The sequence below is a fragment of the Ixodes scapularis genome, unplaced genomic scaffold, assembly GCF_016920785.2.
Source record: "Ixodes scapularis isolate PalLabHiFi unplaced genomic scaffold, ASM1692078v2 PGA_scaffold3__209_contigs__length_174095766, whole genome shotgun sequence".
Classification (NCBI taxonomy): domain Eukaryota; kingdom Metazoa; phylum Arthropoda; class Arachnida; order Ixodida; family Ixodidae; genus Ixodes; species Ixodes scapularis.
The window spans coordinates 121112317-121136987 of NW_024609868.1; positions in this window are offsets into that span (position 1 = coordinate 121112317).

The following is a 24671-nucleotide window of genomic DNA, read 5'->3' on the forward strand; positions in this document are numbered from 1 at the left end:
CGCAGTTCTTTGTTGACATGGAATGTAAGATCAAGCACATTATTCTGTCGGATCAAATGGTTTTGTTGAATTAGGTTTAGCTCGCAAGTCAGCCAGCTGGTCCTTCGGCGGGTTTTCAGCTTTCTGCGATGCGTGTTTTAATCGTGAGAGCAGGCTTCAATAAAGTAGGCAGCGGCGCTAAATAGATTTGAAACGAAGAAACAGCTCGGACGCGTGGAACGAAGAGATCACATTACAGGAAAACGTAAACCACTCACCTTTCGTTCGACGACGGCTCGCAAGGCACGATGTTTCTCCGGGCGTTGAACACAGGACTAAGGAGACCACGTCTATTTCCATAATGCTCCTATTGATCATGACGCTACCAAATTTCATCTAATAAAGTGCGCGCCGAAGTTCTGTCTAGCCGCCAGTGTAAAAACATACAAAGCACGCCAATTTTTTTTTTTTTTTTTTGGGGGGGGGGGGCAAAATAACAACAAATATAAACCATTTTGATGTCACGAACGTCAGAATAATAAAAAAATCCCGAAGTAACGTTATTTTAACGTCCATGACGTCACTGGCCACGCCCCCTGTTTTTCAAATCGGTGCCGAAAATACGCAGCCGACACACGCGGAACTAAAGCAGCGAAACCACGAGGAACTGTGTCGACTTTTTTGACGTCATGGAAATCGCGGGAACTGCGTCCAAGGCAGGCAGGTTTTCCTGTCGGCTGCCAGGGTGCCTTCCGTGCTGAGTTCGGTTGTGTTTTCCCGTGCCGAGTGCCAACCGGCGTTCAACGTGATTCTGTATTTCTGCGTGTAAGCAACATCGTCAATGTGGTTCTGTATTTCTGCGTGTCAGCGACATCGTGATGGCAGTGTTGTGGGTTGTGAACGGAAGACTGGAATTATCGCCGATGTGACCGTGTGTTCGCGTATCAGTGGTGTAACAACAAGATGAGATGACGTAAACTGTCGGGCATTGATACCGCTGGTCGGGCCGTGATCGGAGGGGGCGGGGTGTCGCAGGATGACATTCCGCTTTACATTAAAGAGTTTAAAACCACTTGAGGGATTAGGTGCAGTCGATCGACGTGTGGATAGTCATGTTGGAACTCTGGTCTGAACGGTAAGCTCCTATCTTACAGTGGCCAATGTGACTGTCGGTCCCCGAGAGCGATTGCGAGCTGGGGAAAAGACTGAACTGTACAAAATTATGACGGAAAGTACGTATATTTACAATGGAAGTTTAGCATAAAAAAAAGAGGAAAATGGAAAAAAAACGCTATCCTTTATTTATTTATTTCTTTATTTATAATACCCTCAGGGCCACAAGTGGCGTTACAGAGGGGAGTGGGTTTACATGAAGTAGTTGGTGATGGCGTCCCCAAATCTTCCACTGTCGGTGATGCCGATGAGGTTCTCGGGGAGGTAATTCCAGTCCACAATCGCAGATGGTAAGAGCGCCTTCTGGTGTGCGAGGGTGAAGCATTGTGGGCGGGCGATCTTACAAGGATGGTCAATTCTAGCCGAGATGTATGATGGGGGGTTTAAATATATTTCGGTTCCTGTAGAAACTGCCCTCCAAGTGGCGCGCTGGGATGAGCGCTAGAAGTTTTCGAGCTCGCAACGGCGTAGCTCCGTACACTTAACAGTTGCCGCAAGTAGCGGCTTTGACTGCATTCAAGTTGATCGAAAAGCGATTTCTCTGCCCGTGAAGCATCACTTCCAGCTGAGTGAATATCCGCTCTACAAAGATTAATTCAAGACGGCAATTGCAGCCGTGCGCGAACAGCACAAATAGAAAAACAAACACTACAATATATATACTGGCTACGAAGGGTCGTGCGGGAAAACAAACTCATGGCTTGGAACCACATTGGAGCGGCTCGATTTATTGGCTTTCAAATAATTACGGCATTATCGAGCGTTTTCGTTTTAATAAGAAATTCATCCCCTGAGCCATTAAAAATAGTCTCAGATGTATGACATTGCTGGAAAAAAATCAACATGTTCGGAATATTTTTGATTGCTTAGTGAGTCACCGAAAAATTCCGTACGTTCAAAACGACCAGTATAAAATACGGAAACGCAGGGCTCGGGAGTAGTGATCGGGGTAGTGGGGGATCGGTGGCCGAGTGGTCTAGCGCACACTAGAGCCACTCTATGTGGCAGCGTAGCTGCCAGAGTAGCGCCACGCTTTTCCCTGTGCCGCCTCTCATCGTGATTGGTCAAACTTGGTTTTTTTTTTTTCATCGTGATTCGATCATCGTGATTGGTCAATCTTGGTTTTTTTTTTTTTTTAACTTGTATTTGTCAAAAGTATTTTGTTGCTTTTGCTTTCCCCTCCCCCCCCCCCCCCCCCCCCCCCCCTTTAGTTTGGGTGTTTGCAGACCAACTGGTATGGGCCTTCGGCCTTTCTGCTGTACTCCCGACTCTCCTGAGCCAAATAAATGAAATGAAATGAAATGAAACGCGGGTACCATAGCAACGAGCTGAGCTGGCTCGGTTTCCTTAGCAACCGAGTGAATACTCATCACGTGACTTCAAAAGAGCCGTGACGTCACCGGTAAGATGGCAGCGCCCAGAGCTGGTGGATGCAAGTTTGTTCGGTGCGCGGTAGTCGTAATGTGCCGCTGCTTGCCGACGATTTCGGACTTCTTCGTGCTCTCTGACGCAGGTATAACGTGAAGATCTCAAAGAATGTGACTTTATACCTTTTCAGTGCAAGATCGCTCTGGATATTAGCACCTGTGCGACAGCATCAGTCATATCGCCGTAGCGGTGCTCGGGTTCCTGGATGTGTTCGAGGACCGATAAGACATTTTGCATGCAATTTTTTTATACTCCTAGCCTTGTTTGAACGTCGGAATGTCTGAGAATCAATGCAAATTGTATGCGTCGCATGTTGGACCTTGGGGGAGTTGTTTCAGCCCCAGGTAACCGCGTAATCTCAAACTTCGAGCGAGGAAGCTCCTGCGACCTTTACGTTTTGTACTAATCAACGATCTTACGATATAGCTTTTAGGATAACATTTTCGCATTTTTTTAGCTTCCTTTAAATGTTGGAATTTCAGAGAATCGAAACGAAAGGTATACGTCGTGTGTAGGGTCTAGGGGAAGTTGTTTCAGCCCTGGGTCATCGAATAATCACAGCAACTTTAAGTGAGGAAGCGCCTGCGACCTTTAAGATTTTGTACTAATCGACGATTTTACAAATCGACAGTTCTGAGGACTCTGATAAACGTCCTTTCGTTGCAATAGCTTGCATTTGATCGCAGTGTTTTTAGGTTTTTTTTTTTCAAGTGACAAGCTGGCATTTTCTCAAATGACGTATATGAAATGACCTGCTCTATAAGAATGCATCAACACATACTATTAAATTTATATGCTCAGAGGTGTGTTCGTCTTTGTAATTAACAAGTTACAGATGTAACTTGTTAATTACAAAGTCTTTGTAATTAACAAGTTACAATTAACAAGATGTTTTACGAGTGTAATATTTATTTTCTGCAGCTGGGCCCGTTTTGCACTCATCAATGTCCTTGTGCTATGATGCTATAATCATGTGTGTATGGTTCTGAATATCCTCTTTGCAATGTCTACAAAAGCCAAAATGACGTCAACCGACCTTAGCTCACGCATTTGACACGAAAACTGCGTCACTCGGATGTATTCGCTCGTCAACAATCAATTCGTCGATGAATATTTGAATTCGCGTTTGTGGCCAATGTGTGCACCTGAGTGCACTTGCGAATGACAAGTTCTATGGTGTGCTTAAAAAGCACGGTGGAAGGTTGGGGTCATCGCACCGGTGTCCTAGCATGTCACGACCGCGTGATTCCACTGCTCTCTTTTGAATTGAGGATTAAAGCTAAGGAAGAAGAAGTTAAAGAATCATTTCATGGCCCCTTTAGCACGGGTATGTGTGCTACACCAGATAAAAATATTGACATTTTGCATGCCGGTAAACTTCCGGACGACCACTTGGCCTGTCGGCAAGAACATCTCATATCCGGCGTCCGTCTCTTTTGATGACGTTAACAATCCTCTGTAGACCACCGTGCTGTCCTTCTTGGTTTAACCCTGTCGACGCCCCAAATTGAGGGTGATACCGTCGTCGACGTCGCTCCTCGCCAGTCGGTGAGATAATCTCATCTTGAATGAATGATTGGGTCTTGAAGTATGGTGCTAAGCATACATTCTTTTATAATGGGGCAGTCGAGCAGCAGTCATGTCCCAAGGCAATCGTCCTGTCATGGCCGGCATAATCGGATTTTGTTCCATAGGAGCCAAGTCCGAAAGTACAAGAACGGTACGTTCGTCCCACGAAGCGGCCGCCATCCCGGCGGCGCGGAAAACTACTTGCCTTGTCCGTGCACGCTGCAAATCGTCTCATTTCACAGAAGAATCAGGCACCGCTCCTCCAGAGGCCCGTGCCGTACCCCCCTGCAAAGCGTCTTTTAGGTCTTTTACCACTTTTCAATTAACGAATGGAGATATCAACTAGATAAAGGTTGCCGCCCGGTGTCGCTAGCAGTACGGTTACCATAGAAACCTCCCAGGCCCAAAATGGAGATCACTATAGGCGCTTCTGACGCCGTGCATCTAGATAATTTTGCGTCGTGTCGCTACTCTGGCAGCTACGCTGCCATATAGAGTGGCTCTAGCGCACACCAGCTCGGAGCACGTGGAGCGAAAGCTCGCGCTGCAGAACCCAGAGATCCTGGGTTCGAGCCCCACCCCTGCCCGTTTCGATCTGGATGAGCATCGTACCGGCGTGCGGTCGTGTATCACTACTGCGTGGTGCACGTTAAAGACCCCAGGCTAGCGGCTGTACCGCACTGGCTAAATTTCTCATCTACAGCTGGGAGACTCGTCGCCCCTCTGAGGCAGACCAAGTTCTAGGCTGTATAAACACACACACAACCCAATTATATTATGATCGGGGTAGTGTGCTGTTGTATTGATGCTTGTATGTGCGATGCCTGTGTATGCGCTCAATATATGTTCACCTGATGCTTGTAGTGTGCGTAACGTGTCTACATATGTTAGAGATTCCCAAAGAAAAGGAAACGCAATTGTGGCGTAAGAGAATAAAAATATCTTTTTCTAAAACATGAATTGGGCGGTACCTAGCGCCACCTAGCCTAGCTACTTGCGATTGTATTGTATTGTATTGTATTCTGCGGCACAATCTCTTTGAAACGAGAGTCGAAGTTCGACACGCCAAAAAAGTTAAAAAAGAAAAAAGGAAAAAAAAAAAAAAGGGGGAGAGAAGGGGGGAGGTCGTCAGGGCCCTCCATCTGTCGTCGATGGCCCCTGGTGGGCGGAGGGTAACAGCTACACGATCACGGTGGTCCGATCGGTACGCGCTGTCTTCTCGGTGCGCAAATCACCGTCGCACTTTCCACCACGCCTCCAGTCTTTGCCTAGAACAGGCCACGTGGTCATGTTCGTTCGTGAAGCCGAGTGCCTGCTCGATGCGGGAATCCCCAATGGGCGCTGGCAGGAGCTTCTGGCACGTGAGCAGCAAATGCTCGGTGGTCTCTTCGTCTTCTCCACAGGCGCTGCATGTCATGTCCGTCACGTTACTGTCAAACTTTCGACGGTACTGTCTGGTGCGCAGGGCACCACCGCGGGCCTCGATGAGTAGGCGACTTCCCAGCGTGTTTTTGCAGAACGTTACTGGAGCGATCTCGGTCTTGAAAGATGCATACAAATGCATGCTAGTATGCTGTTGCATTCCCAATATCCAGCGCTCCCTTTCGACAGCCTTTATCTGCGTTCGCACTTTACGCACCCAATCTTTTTCAGCTTGAGGCTCATCACTCATGCAAAAGGCTCCAAACTTTGTGCCGAGGTGGGTGACACGATTCCTCCACGTCGAACGGATGTTCTTGAGGTGAATGTAGATGAAAAGTCGCCGTGCCCAGCGGTCTTCGTCCATATGCCGGAGTCGCGCGTAGTACTCTAGCTTGCTGCAGGCTTCTCGTGCCTCGAAAGATGACCATCCGACGTCTCCTTCAACAAGCTCGTTGGCCACTTTTCCATGGCATCCCAGCGCTTGACGTCCGACATCTCTTTGGCGTCGTTCAAGATACTCACGAAGCTCGCTGGGTATGCCAATGACAGAGTTTCCAAAAGTCAGCCCGGGTACCGCGACGGCCTTCCAAAGTTCCCTGGTAACGACGTATTGGTCGCAGCTCCAGAGGCACCGTCTTCGCAGTATGTTTCGCTTACGCACTGAGGATGTCCTGAGGTTTTGGTGATGCTCAACGAGGTAGTTTTCTGTAGCTGATAGTGTCACGCCAAGGTACCTGTACTTGGTGCAAACAGGGATCGCCGCACCCTGTAGGATGAATGGTACAATGCTCTCCTCCTCGCGGGAAAAAATAACTGTCGCTGACTTGTCAGCATTGAAGCGTAATTGGAGTTGATCCGCCTCGGTCTCACATGTGGCCAGCAGTTTCCTCATGTCACCCACACTGTCGGCCATCAAGACAAGGTCATCAGCGTATGCAAGTCCAGGTAGCCGCCATGTAATCACCTCCCCGTGTTGGAGATGCGTCAAAGAAAAACCGACGGCCGTTTTCTCCAGCGCCCTTTCCATGCTAGATGCATACAACATGTACAGTGTCGGCGACAATGGACAGCCCTGTCGTAATCCTTTTTCAACTATAACCTCGTCAGATTTCACCCCGTTGAAAGATGCCGTCACAACATTTTTATCGTAGAGCCGCTGGATTAACGTCACCCAGGTTTCAGGCATATTAAGCTGTTTTAATCTTTTTAAAAGCATGGTATGAGGAATGCAATCATATGCTTTCGCTATATCAAGGAAGCAAGTAATCATTGGTCGCTTCTCCCTCCGTGCAATCTCGATGCATTGCGTCAAAGTAAAAAGATTATCTTCCAAGCGTCGCCCACGTCTAAAACCGTTCTGCAACTCAGTCAGTATGCCGCTCTCCTCGGCCCACTGTGTTATACGCCCATTAATTATGGTCGCGAACACCCTATAGGCAACCGGCGTGACCGTGAGTGGTCGGTAGTCGTGTAACAACTGCTTGTTGCCGCCTGTCTTTGGAATGAAGGAAACTCGACCACGTCTCCAGTCGCTGGGAATCGGGTCATCGCCGCAGCAGATTTGACTAAACAGGTGTGCCAGGTGCTCTCGTGCGTCGGGTCCTAGACCTTTGAGCACCTTGGCCGAGATTCCATCCAGCCCCTGTGCTGTACTGCCGTTTAGCCGCGCCAGTGCACGTTCTACCTGAACACACCCCACGACTGTTGCATTTTGGTCGACTGTGGTACTCTGCGGGGCATCTTCTAAATGCGGGATTTCATCCCTCATGCCTTCATGATTGCAGTTCATTTGTTCCGTCCCAAAGAGAGTGTAGAGATATTCACCCAGAAGTTCTTTTATGTTCTTTACTTCACTTCCATTGTCCGGATCCACCAGTTGGGGAGAGCTGTCTTTCCCATCTAGACTACCAATGTAGCGCCAGAACTTCTCTCCGGCTTTTTTTCCGCCCTTTCGTATGTCTGCCATCTCCTTGCAGTAATGTGCTTGTTTTTTTCTTTTCAACAATAGCTTGTGTTAGTGCCTTGCGTCTTTGGTACTCCTCCCAGAGTTGCAACGTCTCTGGACCTTTTCCAAACGACTTTAGTGCTTGACGATGTTCTCGGTTCGCGTCTTGTCGGTACCGAATCGCTCTCCCGATTTCAGCGTCCCACCACGGGACAAGCCGTCTTTTTCCTTGCGCGCTCCTTGCCACCGAACGCTTGGCAACTGCCTGCCTAAGTTCCGTGGCGTATTCTTCATACGTTGCGGCCTTCATGCGTTGCTCACTTTCTTCGAAGTCTTGACATACAGCCTCGATATCCCCCTCACGCAGCCGAAACGTCAATGCGCGCTTTGGGCGACTGCGATGCCGTTGGATTGCTCCGAAATGTAGTAGTATGGTACTATGATCGCTGCCAACGCTCCGTTCACCATTGTCGTCCACAACTATTTTTTGAAGGCGGTTTGACAGCCTCTTGGAGGCGAGGGCGTAATCAATGCAGGTTTTTTTGTCCCGCACCATCCATGTATACTTTCCTTCACACTCTTCTCTCAGGTTTAATATCTCCAAGTCCAAATCTTCCGCCAGTTGTCTCAACATGTGTCCATTCTTGTCTTCGCGGCTGTCCAGCTCAACCAGGTGACCATTAAAGTCCCCCATCAGTAGCACGGAATGGCTTCGGTCCAAACTTTGGACGTCGTGTCGAACGCAGTCTAGAATGGCCTTGTTTTCATCTTGCCTCTTATTTCCCACCGAAAGATAAATGGCACATACAGCTGTCGGTGCGTTCCCGACTTGTCCTTCCACCCATATGTGTTCTCGGCACCTTTCAAATTTCCTGACCCATGCTTGCCCTTTCTGAGGCCATAGTAAGCCCACACCCCCTCCCCGTCGGTTGCCTTCCACCCTGTTACACCCAGCCCAGCACCATGAAGGGTCCACTGGGGGCTCTTCAGCGTCACGCAAGTGAGTCTCAGCAACCCCAAATAAAGAAAATTGTTGTTCACTGAGCATTATATATAACTCATTCCACTTCCGTTGACGTCTTGCACCATTCAAATTTAAAAAACCAACGATAACACTTCCTTTTTGTCTCGTTCGACCAGGAGGCAGCGGTAGTTCGGAAGTCGTGGTTTGCTTCTTGTCCATGGCCCCTAACACTGCATTCCCGCCAGTTGTTGGCGGACTATGCGATTCACCATTTGCGCAACCTCCAGCGGCGTCATGCCTGCCTGGTGCTGGACGTAGCCAGGGAATAGGGGTGACTCCTGATATGTAGGTAGACCCATTCTCACTGTTGACATTGGATGACTCTCTCTGTCTTGCATGGTCATCCTCGGCCCTGTCATCCCGCCGCTCTGGTGTACAGGAATAAGGGGTACCTGTATCTCGGGAAAAGTAGGAACCTGGGACAGTTGTTCGCTTTGGGGTTGCAGTATATACTCCGGCTGGTTGCTCAGCGGAGGTTGGTGTCCTTTCACCTGAGTCTTCAGTCGTAGATCCTTGACGTGAGGCACTCCGATATGGGGGGGTCCAACAGTCATCCCTGGGATGTCGTAAGTGACGCACTTTTTTTGCGACATTTCTGTGCGTCCCATTTGTGGGTAGCTCCCATATCGCCACGGATCGCTCTGATACTGGCTTCCGACCTTGTCCCTTCTTCTGAGACCTAAAAAACGGCTTGCCACTGCACCTAGTCGTTCTGTCACCACTCGGATTCCTTCTTCGCCATATTGGAGTCCGTCCTTTTGCATTGCTCCCTTGCTTGTCAGCTCACGGCTCAGGTCGATGAACCTTGCTTTGATGCTCTTGCATAGTTGCTTGAGCCTGGCGTTCAGTAGCATGGTCGCCGCATGTATTCGTTTGCCTCTCCTGTCGCTCTCCGGCACTGAACAGATCGCCAAAGATGCCTTCCGGTTGGTCCATTTCATCCTCAGTCGCTCCACTATTGCTTCCGGTTGTTCACCCCTGAGTATGTCATTTACGCCCACATGTAGTATATACAGACGTGGCACGTTTCTAGCTTGTTCTTCATACGTCTCGAGCAGTTCATGCACTACCTGCGTCGTGGCAGTTCTGTTCATTACAAACTCCAAGCTTTGGGGAGCTCTGACCTCTTCAATGAGCGCCCTAGCAATCCGTGCGACATTTCCATCTCCGGCGATAATTATTTCTCGTTGTATTCCCGACGGAGGTCTGATCTGCTCTTCTTTAACTGTCGGCTGTATGCTGTCCATTCTCTTCTCAGCGATGTTGCGGACATGTTTCTCCGGGGCGAACTTGACCGTGCAGTCTCTGATAGCTTCAAAATTGTGAGGGCTTCCTTGGAAGTCGTCAGTGTCGCACTGTGTCCCGGTGTTCCTCAGTGCGGAGAGGATGTCAGTCTGCTGAAATCGAGTTAAGTCGGTGTGACTTCCCTCAGAAACTTCATCTTCTGTTTCTTTCCCCACATCTGTGGAATTTCTGATCTCATATATTGCTTCAACCGCAGGCGGGTTAAGCTCCATTTCAGCGCTAGGGCTTCTCGGCTTTTTCTCCAATTTTTCTACCCGTAGTTCTAGTTCAGCTACCTTTTCTCGAAGATGACATACTTCCTCCCACAGATTCGGGTCATCCCTTCTTGCTCCGTCTTCAAGCCGCTGTATCCTTTCGTTCATGTTTTTCTCTAGTTCTCCTAATCTTTGCGCATATGTCCTGTTGACTGCGTCATTCATTGTATCACCTCCGTTCGCCTTGTCCTTCAAACCAGCGATCGTCTCGATAAAGCTTGTCAGATTCTGGTCGATGTCTACTTCTGCTGACCGAACGAGGGGAACCGTTGCGGTCGTCGACTCCGGAGCGGTGATAAAAGGCATGTCTTGGCTCACCTCGATCCCTGGGTATGGTCGGTCTGGAGTCCTAGGACACTCCGTTTCACTGGCGTCGAGCAACCCGGTGTGAGCCATGCCTCCTGTCAGTGTGAGCGATATGTCAGGTAGCGGTGCATCTGCGCTTGTGTCGTCATGGCTCTCCAGGGATGTCGGTTCCCACTCTACACCAGCGAGCACATCCTCGGGGCATTCCGTGGCGGCTTTCAACCGCTCAAGCAATTCAATCTTCGTGCCGACAGTAGATAGATTCCTTGATTTCAGCTCCCGCTTGAGATCCACAACCTTCATCTTCGTCGCCATCTCTGCTTGACCCTGCCATCTGGTGGCAAGCGATTTGACATCCTTTTACTCTACGCGGCTACGCCATAATTTCGTGTTACCGTGCTGAGGTAAACCAAGAGGTTGCTTCGGATTTGCTTTTTTTTGAGAGCGGCTTTTGGTTTTGCGGGCGAATGATTTTCACTGCTCCGTGATGTGCGTTTGACGCAACGGTTGACGAAGGAATTGTGGCTCGAGGAATAGCAAAGGTAAGACATAAAGTGCGCGAACTGGGTGCCGGTTGTCTCCGTAACTCCGTTGAACATCGAAGTGCTGACGATGAGAAGACTGAGGGACTGCATGTTCAGGTAAATGTAGCAGAAAATTTGATTTAAAACAATCTACGAAGACGTACTTCTCGTTTCCAATACTTGGTCAGAAAACTAAAGTCGGGGTTACACTGCTCATAAATGATACAAAAGACAATCTGCAAACACGACTGACCGCAATACCCGGGGCTCGAATGCCGCGTACAAGTTTTCTCCTTGAAGTCATTGCCATGCGGCATTCGAAAAACTAATCTCGCGGTGACTGGCTTTCGAATCTTTTTGCAGACTGTCTTTTGTATAATGCACATGCAGTGTGACCCCGGCGTAAGCATTTTTTTTAAGAGAATGACGTTTGAAAATGCATAATTCCCTTAAAACTAAAAAAAAAAAAATATTTTAGAATTGTGTGACGGTGTCGCGTGAACGCTGGGAGAAAAAGGAAAGGAAGAAGAAGGTCGAGCAGGAAAAGAAAAAGAATGTCACCACGCCTCAACGGAGCCGAACATTAAAAGATATATTTCGACGACCTATCGAGCTTCGTCGCACTTGGCGCCCGAACGGGGACTCCGTAATGAGGTAAATTTATGTGGGGACGGCGGTCATTATCAAATCGCCCATTGAGCTCTTCTCATCAACGAGAAGGCTTAACTACAACGTCAGCAACGATGGATGAAGACGGCGCAAAAAGCGGCAGTGACGCGTCGTTGCAGGCTAAAGTTGAGGCGGCAGTTGCACGGAGCGAAGAACTTCAGCAGATCCTTTCGAGGAGGGACGAAGAAATCGCTGAATTGAGGCAACGCATCGCAGAGCTTCTTAGCCGACAACAGACTGTACCCGCACCGACGCCTGCCTATTCTGCAAGTGCTGCTGGGGATAGCGCTTCTCTGAAAGCCATGGAGACCCTGGTGTGCGGATTACTGTCCCCAGTAATCGAGAGACTCAACTGCTTGGAGGCCGCGAGCTCGAGAAGAAACTCTGAAAGCAGCGACGAGGGCTCAAAGCACCAAGGGCAACAAAATAAAATATCCAAGAAAAAGAAACGCTAGCAGCGGTCGCTGCATACCGAACTACAAGAGAGCGTTCCAAACTCATGCAGCACATCTGAAAGCAGAGACAAGGGCTCGAACCAGCAAAGCCAGGGGAGAGGACTGGGAGATACCATCAACCATCGAGTTCAGCCATCCACCGCGGCCGTAAGTGCAGCTCCCATCCTTGCCACTGACGTAATTGGTTGGTTCCATCAGGTCGAATTTTGGCTGAAAATTTACGGGCTGCCGGAAGATATCGCACTACCGCTGCTCATATCAAAGCTACCTTCCAAAGACTTTGCTTGGATGCGCTTCGAGCTTAACTCCAAGAAGATGAGCACTTGGAATGACGTGAAGTCCGCGTTTCGGCGGCACTACAATTTAGAAAGCCCTGTGGAAAATCAAAGAGCAATGTTCGCTCGAAGACAGACCTCCACAGAAACGTGCATGGAGTACGCTATTCAGAAGCTGCAACTGGTAGAAGAATATGTCTTCACAGGAAGCGAAGCCGAGAAGTGCGAATTGCTTCTTGAGTCGCTGAACGACAAGGCAAAGCGGATGTATTTCGATAGAAGGTTCACATCGCTCGATGACTTGCTTGACTCCTTTATGAAGTTTGATCGGGCAACCGGAAAAGCCAAGAAGCCCGAAGAGAAGTCATTAAAAAGTTCAAACTTCCACGAAGGAGGGGCCAATGAGCTGTGCAGTTTCGTCAAACTTGATCGGCAACAGCAGCCTAGGGAAAAACGTCGGGAATACGATGCAGCGAGCAGTGCGAATGACAAACCACGACCAAGCCTGACCTACCAAAGGGAATTCCGTCGCCAGAACAATGCAGCCCAGACCAAGGCTCAAGGATCCCGTCGGAAAATACTCAAGCTTTGCCTAAATTGCAAACAGGAAGGCCACTTTGTTACATGGTGCCCCCAGCCTCTCACGCAAAAATTTCTTGAATGGCAGCGCTCATTTCAAGCGGAGCCTAACGTTCCGACTGACCTGGAAAACTCCGACCTGGTGTCTTCGGGGCCTGCGGGGAGACACCAGTAGTGCAGCGCGTTAGCTGGGAATCTTCTGCGGGCGTCAAACGGGTCCCAGTCTTTATGGGATCCCTTGAACTCAGTGCAGTTTTGGATTCTGGTTCCACCAGAAGCCTTATGAATGAAGCTGTTTGCCAGAGACTTCAGATGGCACCTTCAAAATTTTCCCTGAAACTTGTGGGAGCAAATGGGCTGCCACTTGAAAATAATGGAGAAGTGAGTGTCGACATTACTGTGGAAGGAAGGTCATTCCGACGGACTTTTGTGGTTGTCCCACATTTAAAGGTAGACTTAGTCTTACTTGGAGATGACTTTCTACGCTCATCAAAAGCATTTATCGACTGGGGTACAAACACGTTTTCGATCCAAGCCGAAAAACCACTTAAGGTTTATGCAACGACCACCCAAGTAGTACCGCCTCTTTCCCGGAAAGTCATCGAAGTCAAGTTGGAAGTCCCAGACGGCGAGACAAGTCGCGATATCTTATACGCAACAGGTTCTCAATCAGCTATTGAACAGTACCTGCTGGAACTGCAACCGACAGTCATCGATGCAGGAACAAAGACTTTCAAACTTTTGGCTACAAACTTTTCCTTGAGGCCATCCAAAATACCTGCGAGGGCATCTTTAGTATCAGCAGAAAAGATAGAAGCTGTTGAAGCGGTTGACTTGTCTCCCATCGAATGGGAATCAGTCCTGCAATGTTCCAGTTTTTCTGATCTTGAGAACCAGGAAGATGTGCCGAAAGTCCGCAACGAAACGCAGCAGATAATAATTGATGAGTTGAGCTTCAACGTGGGAGCTTCGCTGAACTCCGAAGAGCTGGAGGCAGTAAAACAACTGTTGATGAAATATCGTTCTAGTTTTGCAACCGACACTGCACACCTGGGATCTTGTACGATAGAGAAACATTCCATTTCTACTGGTGGTGCAAAACCAATTGCACAATACCCAAGGCGAATTTCACCGGCTCAAAGAGATTTGGTGAAGGCAATGATAAAAGACCTAATGGATGCAAAAATTATCCAGCCCTCCAAAAGCTCCTGGGCATCACCACTGGTTCTAGTTCAAAAAAAGGACAAGTCGACAAGGATGTGTGTGGACTACGGGAAGCTAAATGCTGTAACTGAAAACGTTGTCTATCCACTACCACGAATCGATGATGCTCTGGCGGCATTGAGTGGGAGCAAGTATTTCTCAACATTGGACCTCCTTTCAGGATTCTACCAAATAGAGGTGGAACCTGGCGACACCGCTAAGACAGCTTTCGTTACGCAGTGGGGGCTGTATGAATTTCTGAGAATGCGTTCGGGTTAAAAGGGGCACCGGCAACGTGTCAGCGAACTGTAGATGCCATTATCGGTGATCTAAAGTATCGCAACGCACTGGTCTACATGGACGACTGCATTGTTTACAGCACAACGTTCCAAGATCACCTTCGACAACTGGGAAATATTTTCGCGCGTTTTGAGGCAGCGAATCTCAAGTTCAAACCGCAGAGGTGCCATTTTTTTGCATCAGAGTGACTTACCTTAGACATATTGTATCCCAGAAAGGTATTGCACCTGATCCAGAGAAAGTCGATGTCGTAACGGGATTCCCCGTTCCTAGATCTGCGGCTGAAGTTCAATCGTTCTTGGGACTGACGTCCTATTTCCGAAAGTTCATTTGGAACCATAGTGCCATCGCAGCCCCCTTGAGAAAGCTCCTGAAAAAAGAAGAAGCCTTCACATGGGGTACTCCACAAGAACACGCCTTCCATGAACTGAAATCTGCTTTATGTGGACCTCCCGTCTTGAAGCACTTCTCAGAAGACTCTAAATACGGCCTCCAGGTCCACACTGATTCTTCCAGAACCGGCCTCGGCGCCATCCTCCTCCAGGAAGATGAAACTGGGGATTACAGGCCTGTTATATACCTCAGCCGTTCTCTTCACGGAGCTAAAGAGAACTACACATCCACTGAACTTGAGGCCCTTGCAGTTAAGTGGTCCCTGGAACAGCTACGTCCCTACCTAATGGGCAGAAAGTTTCATGTTGTTACAGATCACCATGCGCTCTGCTGGGTTCTTCGTTACAAGGAGGGCAACCAACGCTTGCTCTGGTGGTCTCTCCTTCTCCAAGAATTCGACTTTGAAGTTGTGTACACGTCTGGCGCATGTTACACTGCCCCCGATTGTCTGTCCCGTATTCCAAGCCGCTTCTGCACAGGGGAACCTTCGAGTACCAACGACTCGGGAGAGACTGGGAGGACTCGCACTTGCGATGTGTTTGAGGTCAAAGAGCCCAACTTAACCTCCGAGCAGGAGGAGGACCCGTTCTGTACAAAAATCATAAAGATACTGCAGAAAAAGGCTGGTACAAAGAAACAGCAGAAGAGAGCAAGTAAACAATTCGTGCTTTTTCATGATGTATTGTACAAAAGGGATGCAGGACCAACGCATGAACAATTTGTTTTATGCTTGCCGGCGACGAAGCGAGCGGAAGTACTTCACGAATTTCATGGAAGTCGATTCGGAGCACACATGGGAATCCGTCACACATACGAGAAAATCCACAGTAAATATTTCTGGCCTCGACAGTATCTGGATGTCCAACGGTTCGTGAAAAGCTGTGACCTTTGTCAACGGATGAAGATGACTACGACGTGCCCTTATGGACTGCTGCAGCCAGTTGAAGTCGATGTGCCATTTCATACAGTTGGACTCGACATAATTGGGCCCTTCCAGGCTTCACGAAGGTACAAGTTTGTCATAGTTGCCATAGACTACCTAACCAAGTTAGTTCAGGCAAAATCTGTTCGTAACATTGAGGCTTCCACGGTGCAGAAGTTCATCGAGAGGAGAATTATCCTCAAGCACGGATGCCCCGCAGTACTAGTTACGGACAGGGGCACACAGATGACTGCCAGATCAACTTCTGATTACCTAAAGTACCGTGGTATACGTCACGCAACGACTACAGGTTATCACCCAGCTGCCAACGGCCTCGTGGAACGAGCCAACAAAACGCTCAAACAGATGATGCGAATCACCACCTCATCTGGAGAGAAGTGGGCTGATGTTTTGCCCTGTATAGTGTTCTGCTATAACACAGGATATCGGGACACAGTTCGTACTTCTCCTTTTTTCCTTCTGTATGGACGTGACCCTGTTTTCCCCTTAGATGTGGCTTATAACAGGAAAGAGCTGCAAGAACTGCAAGCAAGCTCCGAATACGCGGTGCTCGTGCGTGAGCGCTTGAACGAAGCGCGTAGATTGGCTGCACGACACATCAAGTTGGCTCAGGAGAAGCAGAAGAGACTATTTGACGAACACCGAACTGACATAACGTTAGAACGAGACCAGTTGGTGCTGTTGAGGACCCCGCCAGTGGGGCTTAAAAAACGGATAGTGTACACTGGGCCTCATCGAGTTGTGGCCAAGCTATCGCCGGTGAATTATGAAATAGAGTTCGGTGATGGTTCAGGGCGGAACATCGTGCACGTAGAAAAACTGAAACCGTATCTAGAGCCTGTTGCAGAATTTTCACTCTCCTAAAACTGTTCAATAGAAGACTGTTTTATACTTGTACAGGAGTTGCAATTACCACGTGGGACGATTGTGTCGTGTCTGTACTTGAATGTTGTATTATATGTGTACAGGACTTGCAATTACCGCTTCGGACGATTGTGTTTTGCGTGGACTTGAATACTGTTTTATACGTGTACAGCACTTGCAACTATCGCGTGTTTTGTGTGTGCTTTAAGTGTCTTCATAACACCAGTTTCTTTGCGTATTGTGTGCGTCGGGTCGACGCCTTTTTGAAGTGGCGGCATGTGACGGTGTCGCGTGAACGTTGGGAGAAAAAGGAAAGGAAGAAGAAGATCGAGCAGGAAAAGAAAAAGAATGTCACCACGCCTCAACGGAGCCGAACATTAAAAGATATATTTCGACGACCAATCGAGCTTCGTCGCAAATTGATTTTGTCTAAAGATTTTCAATAGTGAGTACGCGTTTCTTTTACAACCGTGACATGACCGGCTAGATCAGTCATAATGCGAACGTGTAAAATCGCCTCTCCATCCTAAAGGTCTGTTCACACGATGCATCTTTTAGGCGCGCAACAGTTTCGCGACACTCAAGTTTCGCGAAATGTGCTCGTTCACACGTACCGCTTCACGTGCAACAACGATGACGTTTAGACTCGCGAAAATAGTTTGGTGTTGACCATAAAGTGGCGCTTCAGTTGAAAGCCAACATCATCATCATCACCATTAGCCATTCACCGTCGTGTTCTCCATCTCCCGCCAGATTCTAAGAGTCAAAACGCAGGCGAGCTGGTGAACAATCATAATTAAGAAATAAAACCTTAAGACAAGGAAACAAAAAGGGACATACACATCACTGTCTTAAAACCATGCACAGCATACAGCTGTCATTTACTTCCATTTACTTAATTTACTCTTAAATTTTCATTTACTAGTTGTTGAATTGTCATTTACTGCCATTTACTTTATTTACTGTTGAATATGCATAATTTGGACGGAGGTTGACAAAGGAGAAGACTGTGGGGGAAGTAAATGAGAGCTGTACGCTGTGCTGGTTTTGAGACGGTACTGTGTACGTCCCTTTTTGTTTCCTTGTCTCAAGGTTTTATTTCTTAATTATGACTAAAAATAGACGTGAATTATCATCATCACCAATTACGTCTTCTTCCATCGCTGGATTTTTTTTCAATATGCTACTCACTTTTCCTTCAGTGGTGCTTGACGTGCTTGCGGAAGCGCCGGCAGTATCCATCGTTCGTGGTTTCGGTTTTTTTCGGATTTGGCTCGGCTACAACACCGGCAGTGAAGTGGTCTTCTCAAACAGCTCGCTCCTCCCTCAAAGGCCACGTGAGAGCGTTTCTGAGCGGCCATTGGCGGCGCCCTCAGAGTGATTGACAGGACTCGGCAAGGTTTCAGCAAAAGCTCGCTCCAGAAGCGAGGTGTGCGCGCAACTTTTTTTAGATGCGCGCGTCCTTTTCGGACTCGTTCAGACGGCGCAACCATTTCGCGAAACTACGTTTCGCGACACTAGATGCGCGAGAAAAATGCATCGTGTGAACGGGCCTTAAGGGACGTTTCGCATGGAGCGACTGCACAAACAAAAGTCGACCTCATTTCCTGTCTCGTGCAGCAAAAAGCCCGTTGACACAACACTCGGCCGCCGTCCACGTTCCTTTTATTTCTTTTCCCCGTACAATTAATCTTGTTTTTTGTTTGTTTAGAGAGGGCTCAGTTAGTCAACGCCCGTGGGCGTTTGGTTATCTCCGCCGTAGATGAGAAATTTTGCCAGTGCAATACCAGTGGTAGCCTGGAAACTTTAACGCGCATCACGCAGTAGTGGCACGCGACACCAGGCCAGTGCGAAGCTCATGCTATCTCATCGACACGGGCATAGGCTGCGTTTACATGGATGCGACCGCTGCGCATCGAATCGAGATTTGACTATTTTGATTGGTACCAGATAGATAGAAGAGGAAGGAGTAGGAAGACAGGCTGCGTGCGATTGGTCCCTGCTCGATTCGATGCGCTACGATCGCATTCATGTAAACGTAGCGATAGATATAGGTATGAAACCCAGGATCCCTGGGTAGGCTGAATGGAGGTTGGCTGGAGGGGGAAGCTGTGCCTGTGCTCATTGCCTAATTCCGAAAACGAGGCTGGAAGTGATGGTCTAGGGTTTTATTCGCTTGTCTGCATTGTGGTAGGAACGCCATAAGTGCATGACCCACACGGTGGCGCTGATGCTATCAGTCAAGTCACACGTTGTGTACAAAACCTTGTCCTAAAATTTGCTGTCTCGGATAAAAAAAAAAATTGAAGTGATTTAAGTTGTTTTTCTATATCTGCCCTTGCTAAGGTGAGCTCCACATTTTTTAGCTTTCAGCACCCGTGTGTGCTGTCAGAGGTTTTATAAACGTGTAGACTTGGTCGCATGAGCATAAACACCATCTCAATCGTGCTGCATGAGGCTCATCGTATTGAGGCATGCTCCGGCATATCATGAATCGACCAATGAACCATCGCCCAGCTATAGACCCCTTTAATAATAGCGCCCTCTTGCGGTCTGAAGATAATGCAAAGTGGCGGAGGCAAAAAAAAAAGAAACGCATAAAGAACAAGTCTATCTATTGTATAAAAACTCTTGAAATTGAATATTATATCAGTTATGGGCTTGCCAGCTTGTTGGTGTTTTTAGCGCACGGAACTTTGAAGTATATTCAGATGAAACGCAAGAGACGTAATTTTTGAAGGGGGTTTTTGAAGGTTTCTGTTGAGCTCACTTTAATTTCCGCATATTAATGAAAATTATCTACGGCTTCAGAACAAATGTTTGGCCACTGGGATCAAATATGATGCAGACGTTAGAGGTTTGCTCTGCCAATCATTCACCTGAGCCGCGCCGCTGGTGTTTTAACATGAAGAGGCATCGTACAGGCTTTGCGGTTTTTCAATTACAGCAGCGTGGAGCACATTACAAACCGCAAGATGAGTCTCAGACCAAACCAGGTAAGTTACCCTTTCACAGCGTCGAATCATACCGCCGAATCTCTGCAGTAAATCGCACTCTTGCTATTTAAATATTCACAAAGCCCGATATGTTTTTTTTGGTCATTCAGTGAATCAACACTAAAGCGAAATACGAAAAAAAAAATATTTTTAGGAAATCGTCGGTTCGAGGCGTTTGGGCAGAGAACTCGCACGCACACCGCGAACGCTGCCATAAGTTTCTCGCTTAAAAACCTGTCATTGACGCTTGTGAATCTATGGAACGCGAGCACGCGTTTTCATATCAGCACCTCCAGAATCATAATTACAAAAAGGGTGATTACGAAAGCCTCTGTGCAAGCACATGTGTTCATAAGAATTACGACCTAGCTCAACTGGTGAAGGACGTCTGAAAGGGGGAAATTCGCAACTTTCACGACCTATAAGGGCGCACTGCGTCTATCAAAATGGCTGTAATCTGGATGATCGTCGTAGAAGAGCAGTACGAGGCTAGGTCTGCGACGCGTAAGTCAGTGTAGCTTTATACCAGCAGTATTAGAGCCGTACTTATTTTATTTTTATCAGGATGGTGTAGACAAGCGCCATTTTTCTAAAGCCAATCATCAAGGAGCTAGGGAGCGCAATTCACACACCGCGGCAGCACCATCGCTGAAAGTTTCCAATACTATTTTAACGCACCTAGTCTGCGCCAGACTGAAAGTCGGGCCGCCTAGCCCGGCATGTAATTATTTTTATTCTCTACACCAAAAATCAACGTCCGCCTCCACACCTGGAAAACAAATTTCCTCGGGTAGCGATTTGGATCGCAGGTCATTATTGTATGAGTTTCATCGTTTTTTTTTTGAGAGCCGTTTTCACCAGGGAGATTCGGTACATCCAGGCTATTCGTCCAGACACTAAAATTCTTCGAGGGCATCATACTTTGTTATTTTTTTTTTTTTTACAAGAACAGCACTATGTGGCATGCCGTCCCTCAGTCCAGCTGCTCAATTCTCGTATTTATTCTTCGCGTGCCACATTTCATTTTAGTTCAGTCTAGTAGCGGGCGACCCTTACGGTAAATAAGATAAATCACAATAGGTGGAAAAGCGATCAGAAGCAGCATGCAACTGATTACTGTTCACCGCTATGGGTACATCTATTGAAAACTAGCGAAATACACTCGTTTTCGCCACAAGAACCGCTGTAAAAAAAAGTTCGACTCGTCGCGGAGCATTTATAATTTCCCCTTTTATGTCGATAATTATAATAGATGGAGGTGAATTTATTCATTATATATATGTTATCTTATCAGGACGTGCATGTGTGAAACGCCAAAGCGTCGCTTCTTTCTCCGACAACCAGATCTTATAAGAGCTGCTTTGAAAAGTGCGCAAAACTTCCTTTTTTTTTTGGGTGTAAGCGAGTATAGTTGCTACAGAGAGCTCGCATGTAACGTGTAATGTTAATATTTGCAGCACAAGACAAGGACGTCTTCACTGCGAAGCGTTCTTTCCTGCCGTCATCTTCAAACCGCGAAGTGAATGAATTAATTATTCGATGCGTTCTAATAAATGTTAATTTTTTAAATGACACGGCTAATTTTGTTGTCTTACCATCTTCCATTAATTTTCAGTAATGACATGACGATGGATGCTGGGATCTCAGCGCCGTTTGGAATGGTCAATCAATTAAGTTGAATCTATGAAAACGAGCAAGCTTAACATTCGCGGAGAAAAGCCAGCACCACTGTCAGCCACTAGCAAGCGAAGCATCGTCGCACCTGCAACCGGTGGAACTGCGGAGTGAGATCTCGAATGCGTGAGGCTCGTTGCCATGCGGCCCGAACTACGATTCCACCCAGCAAGCGCGCACTCGAGAGCTGACGACCTGACACATCACTCCCGCGAAATAAACACAAAAAAAGCGAAAAAACAAAACAAAAACGTAGTGCGTTGTTTTTAGGACGATTATTGCAGTATATTGTGTCTCCTCCCCGCGAAAAGTTAACATTGTTCGTCTAATCTTAATTGTTTTTATCATCTAAAAAGCCTACACATTCTGTAATAACAGTGTTTCCAATTTCAACAAAATATCGCGTTTTCATTTGCCATATGTCATGGCTGCCTGAACAATGGTCCTCTTACCGCCGCAGATTACCTCGGTGTGTTCGATCTTTGATTGCGTTTTAGGGGGGAAGCTGTTTAGGGTCTAGCCTTGTCCGTCCGTCCATCCGCCCGTCCGGCCGGCATCCGTGCTCACATAAAAAGAAAAAAAAAATTTGCGCAGTCGACGGACTTCGAACCTGTGCGGGGAGACCCCGATGGATTTTTAGTCCATCGCCTGAACACTCGGCCACGACTGCGGGACGAGTAGGGGGCTCTGAGATGCGGTAGTAACTCAAAGCTGGGGATGTCATGGATGAAACATTGCATGTAGCCGCTCAACGTCTATACAGGAGAGGGCGCTGCGGTCAAATGCGTATAGAATCGCGTTAAACTTCGCACGCATTGGCTCAACGTTTATAGACGAGAGGGCGGTGCGGTCAAATGCCCAAATGCGTATATAACCACGTTCCATACCACACATTCTCTTTCTGACATGGACCGTTGACGTAAGCGGTGGAAATGCGTTCCTACGGCTTCTAGCGAATCCAAGCTGATCCGCTAGAACAACCACTGACTCTGCATTTCACCGACCATAGAGCAGCAATAATGAAGTCGAAATGCAACCCGGAAATCAGCACTACCTAGGAGCGATAAAAAAAAAAAATCAGCACCATCAGCACTACCTATGAACAATAAAATCAGTACCATCAGCACCATCAGAGCTTCGCCCATATTAACATCATTCACCACGTGGAGATGCGGTTATTTTTTAATAGGGAAATAAGCCGCGCATCGTTATGATTTATGAATTTCTAGGGTGCGTAGAACACGCGGAGTGAGTAACCGCCATATTTAGGCGATCTCAGAAACTTTCTCGGGGGAGCTTTAAAGGAATATACAAATTGTGGTTGTGTTGTCCCTGTTTTAATTGTTTTATTCTTTCTTCATCTATAACACACTTTCGGCGCTTATTTCTTGTTCTATGCGTGTTCAAGAGAGCAGTATCACATCGGACACCCCAATTTCTGGTTAAAAAAGCTACAAAAGAAATTTCGAAACGAATTAAACGATTAGCAAATGGCACCTAATGGGTTCCACAAAGGCCTCGTTTGTAATGTCCGTCTAGGAACGTTGACACGTAGTGACGATGATTGTCACGTCTAGAACTATTAGTGGCGAGATGTTTCGGTGGCGCCCTCGTTTGGTTATCTTTCGTGACGTGATTGCCTTGTGAACAAGTTCAATGGTGTTTGTAATGAGCAGGTGGAAGCCTGAAATTATAGCGCTCTCAAAGCAACACTGCTCACACCGTCAAAATTGAAGTTCTTACATTCCTCTTATTTCAGTCGATGAGACATTCTTTGCTGACGTCATAGTCTGCATTCGGCCAATTATGGTGGGCCGACCACAGCGACGCTTTCGATTACTCACGTCGCCAATAGCCTCACTAGTGCCCCATGAATGGAAGTATGTGCAGCGTGCGCGTGGACGTACAGTCGCCGGCCATATGAGCTCCCCCGGCCGAACGCCGACCGGATCAGCGAAAATCCCGCACGCGGCGCGTCGAGCGTTGCCGCGTTTTGGGAACCGGGCTATTGGGGCCAAACCATTCCGTTATCAAAGGGGTGGACGCATAGCTTTTATCGGTATTTCAGCCTTTACAAGCGTGAATCACAAAAACATGGCCGATTAGAATTGCCGTCTCGGGTGTTGGCCCCAAGTGTTCGGAGATGATGGTATAACTGCTGATGAACTGGAGCTTGCTTTAGGCGTAGATAAAGCAACAGTGTTCGATCGATGCTTACAAATGTAAAGACCCTATGTTTGATACGATATTAGGCATGACAACAAAGATCCCTCGGCAAGCGAGGAGTGGCCGACCAGGAAGCCATCTGCAAAGTCATCGTGTAGATAATTACCCTTGGCGAAGCAACACGCAACTGAGCGCAGAACAATAGAGTCTTTTCGATAAAACGCGTTCATGAAAGCGACTGAATCTTTATTCTGCTTCGACACAAATCTTTTTTTTGTTATTTATAGCATTTCCCTATAGATTAAATAAATTATTTCAAAATCGCTTGTCATTGTCTAGTCTAGGTTTAAGAAAGATTGTAAGAACGTTTGTGCGTGGGATTACTCTTCGGGTAGGAAATATTTAAAATGACAAACCGGTTTTGCAAATAAAAAAGTAGCATATAACATGTCACATATATTATGCAGCGAAGAATTTCGATAAGCCGTCTGCGTTTACCTACAACCGGAAGCGAAATTGTAATCTGCCGTGCTTCAGATTCACGTTCCAAAACGCGGAATGCTACTAAACTTCCTGCGTCCACCCCTTTGATAACGGAATGGTTTGGTCCCTATAGCCCGGCTCCCAGAACGCGGCAACGCTCGACGCGCCGCATGCGGGATTTTCGCTGCTCCGGTCGGCGTTCGGCCGGGGGAGCTCATATGGCCGGCGACTGTAGCTTTGGCAAGCTTGTAATAGCACGCACTTGCTTGCCCACACAAGCAAAGACATGGCGGCCGCTGGATGCCCTGCTTGCAATTAGCGGCGAGATGTTTTGATGGCGCCCTCCTATGGTTCCCCCTTGTGACGTCATTACCTTGCAAACAACAAGTTCGATGGTGTTTGTTATTAGCATGGTGGAAGCTTGAAATCATTGCGCTCTCAAAGGAACATTGCCAACACCGTCAAAATTAAAGTTCTTTCATTCCTCTTATTTCCGTCGATGATAAATCCTTTTCTGACGTCATAGTCAGCGTTCGGCCAATCGTGGAAGGCCGACCACAGCGAGGCTTTCGGTCGCGCACGTCGCCAATCGTCTTGTCGACGTCAACCTCTCGCCGCAGCTTCCCTTGTCCTAGAGCTACTAAATAAGCTACGCTTAGAGTATCGGCACTCCGTTCCTCGACATTGTTGTGGGCGCCGCCATTTTGGCTCGTATGCAGAACAGACGCAACGGCCGATCGTC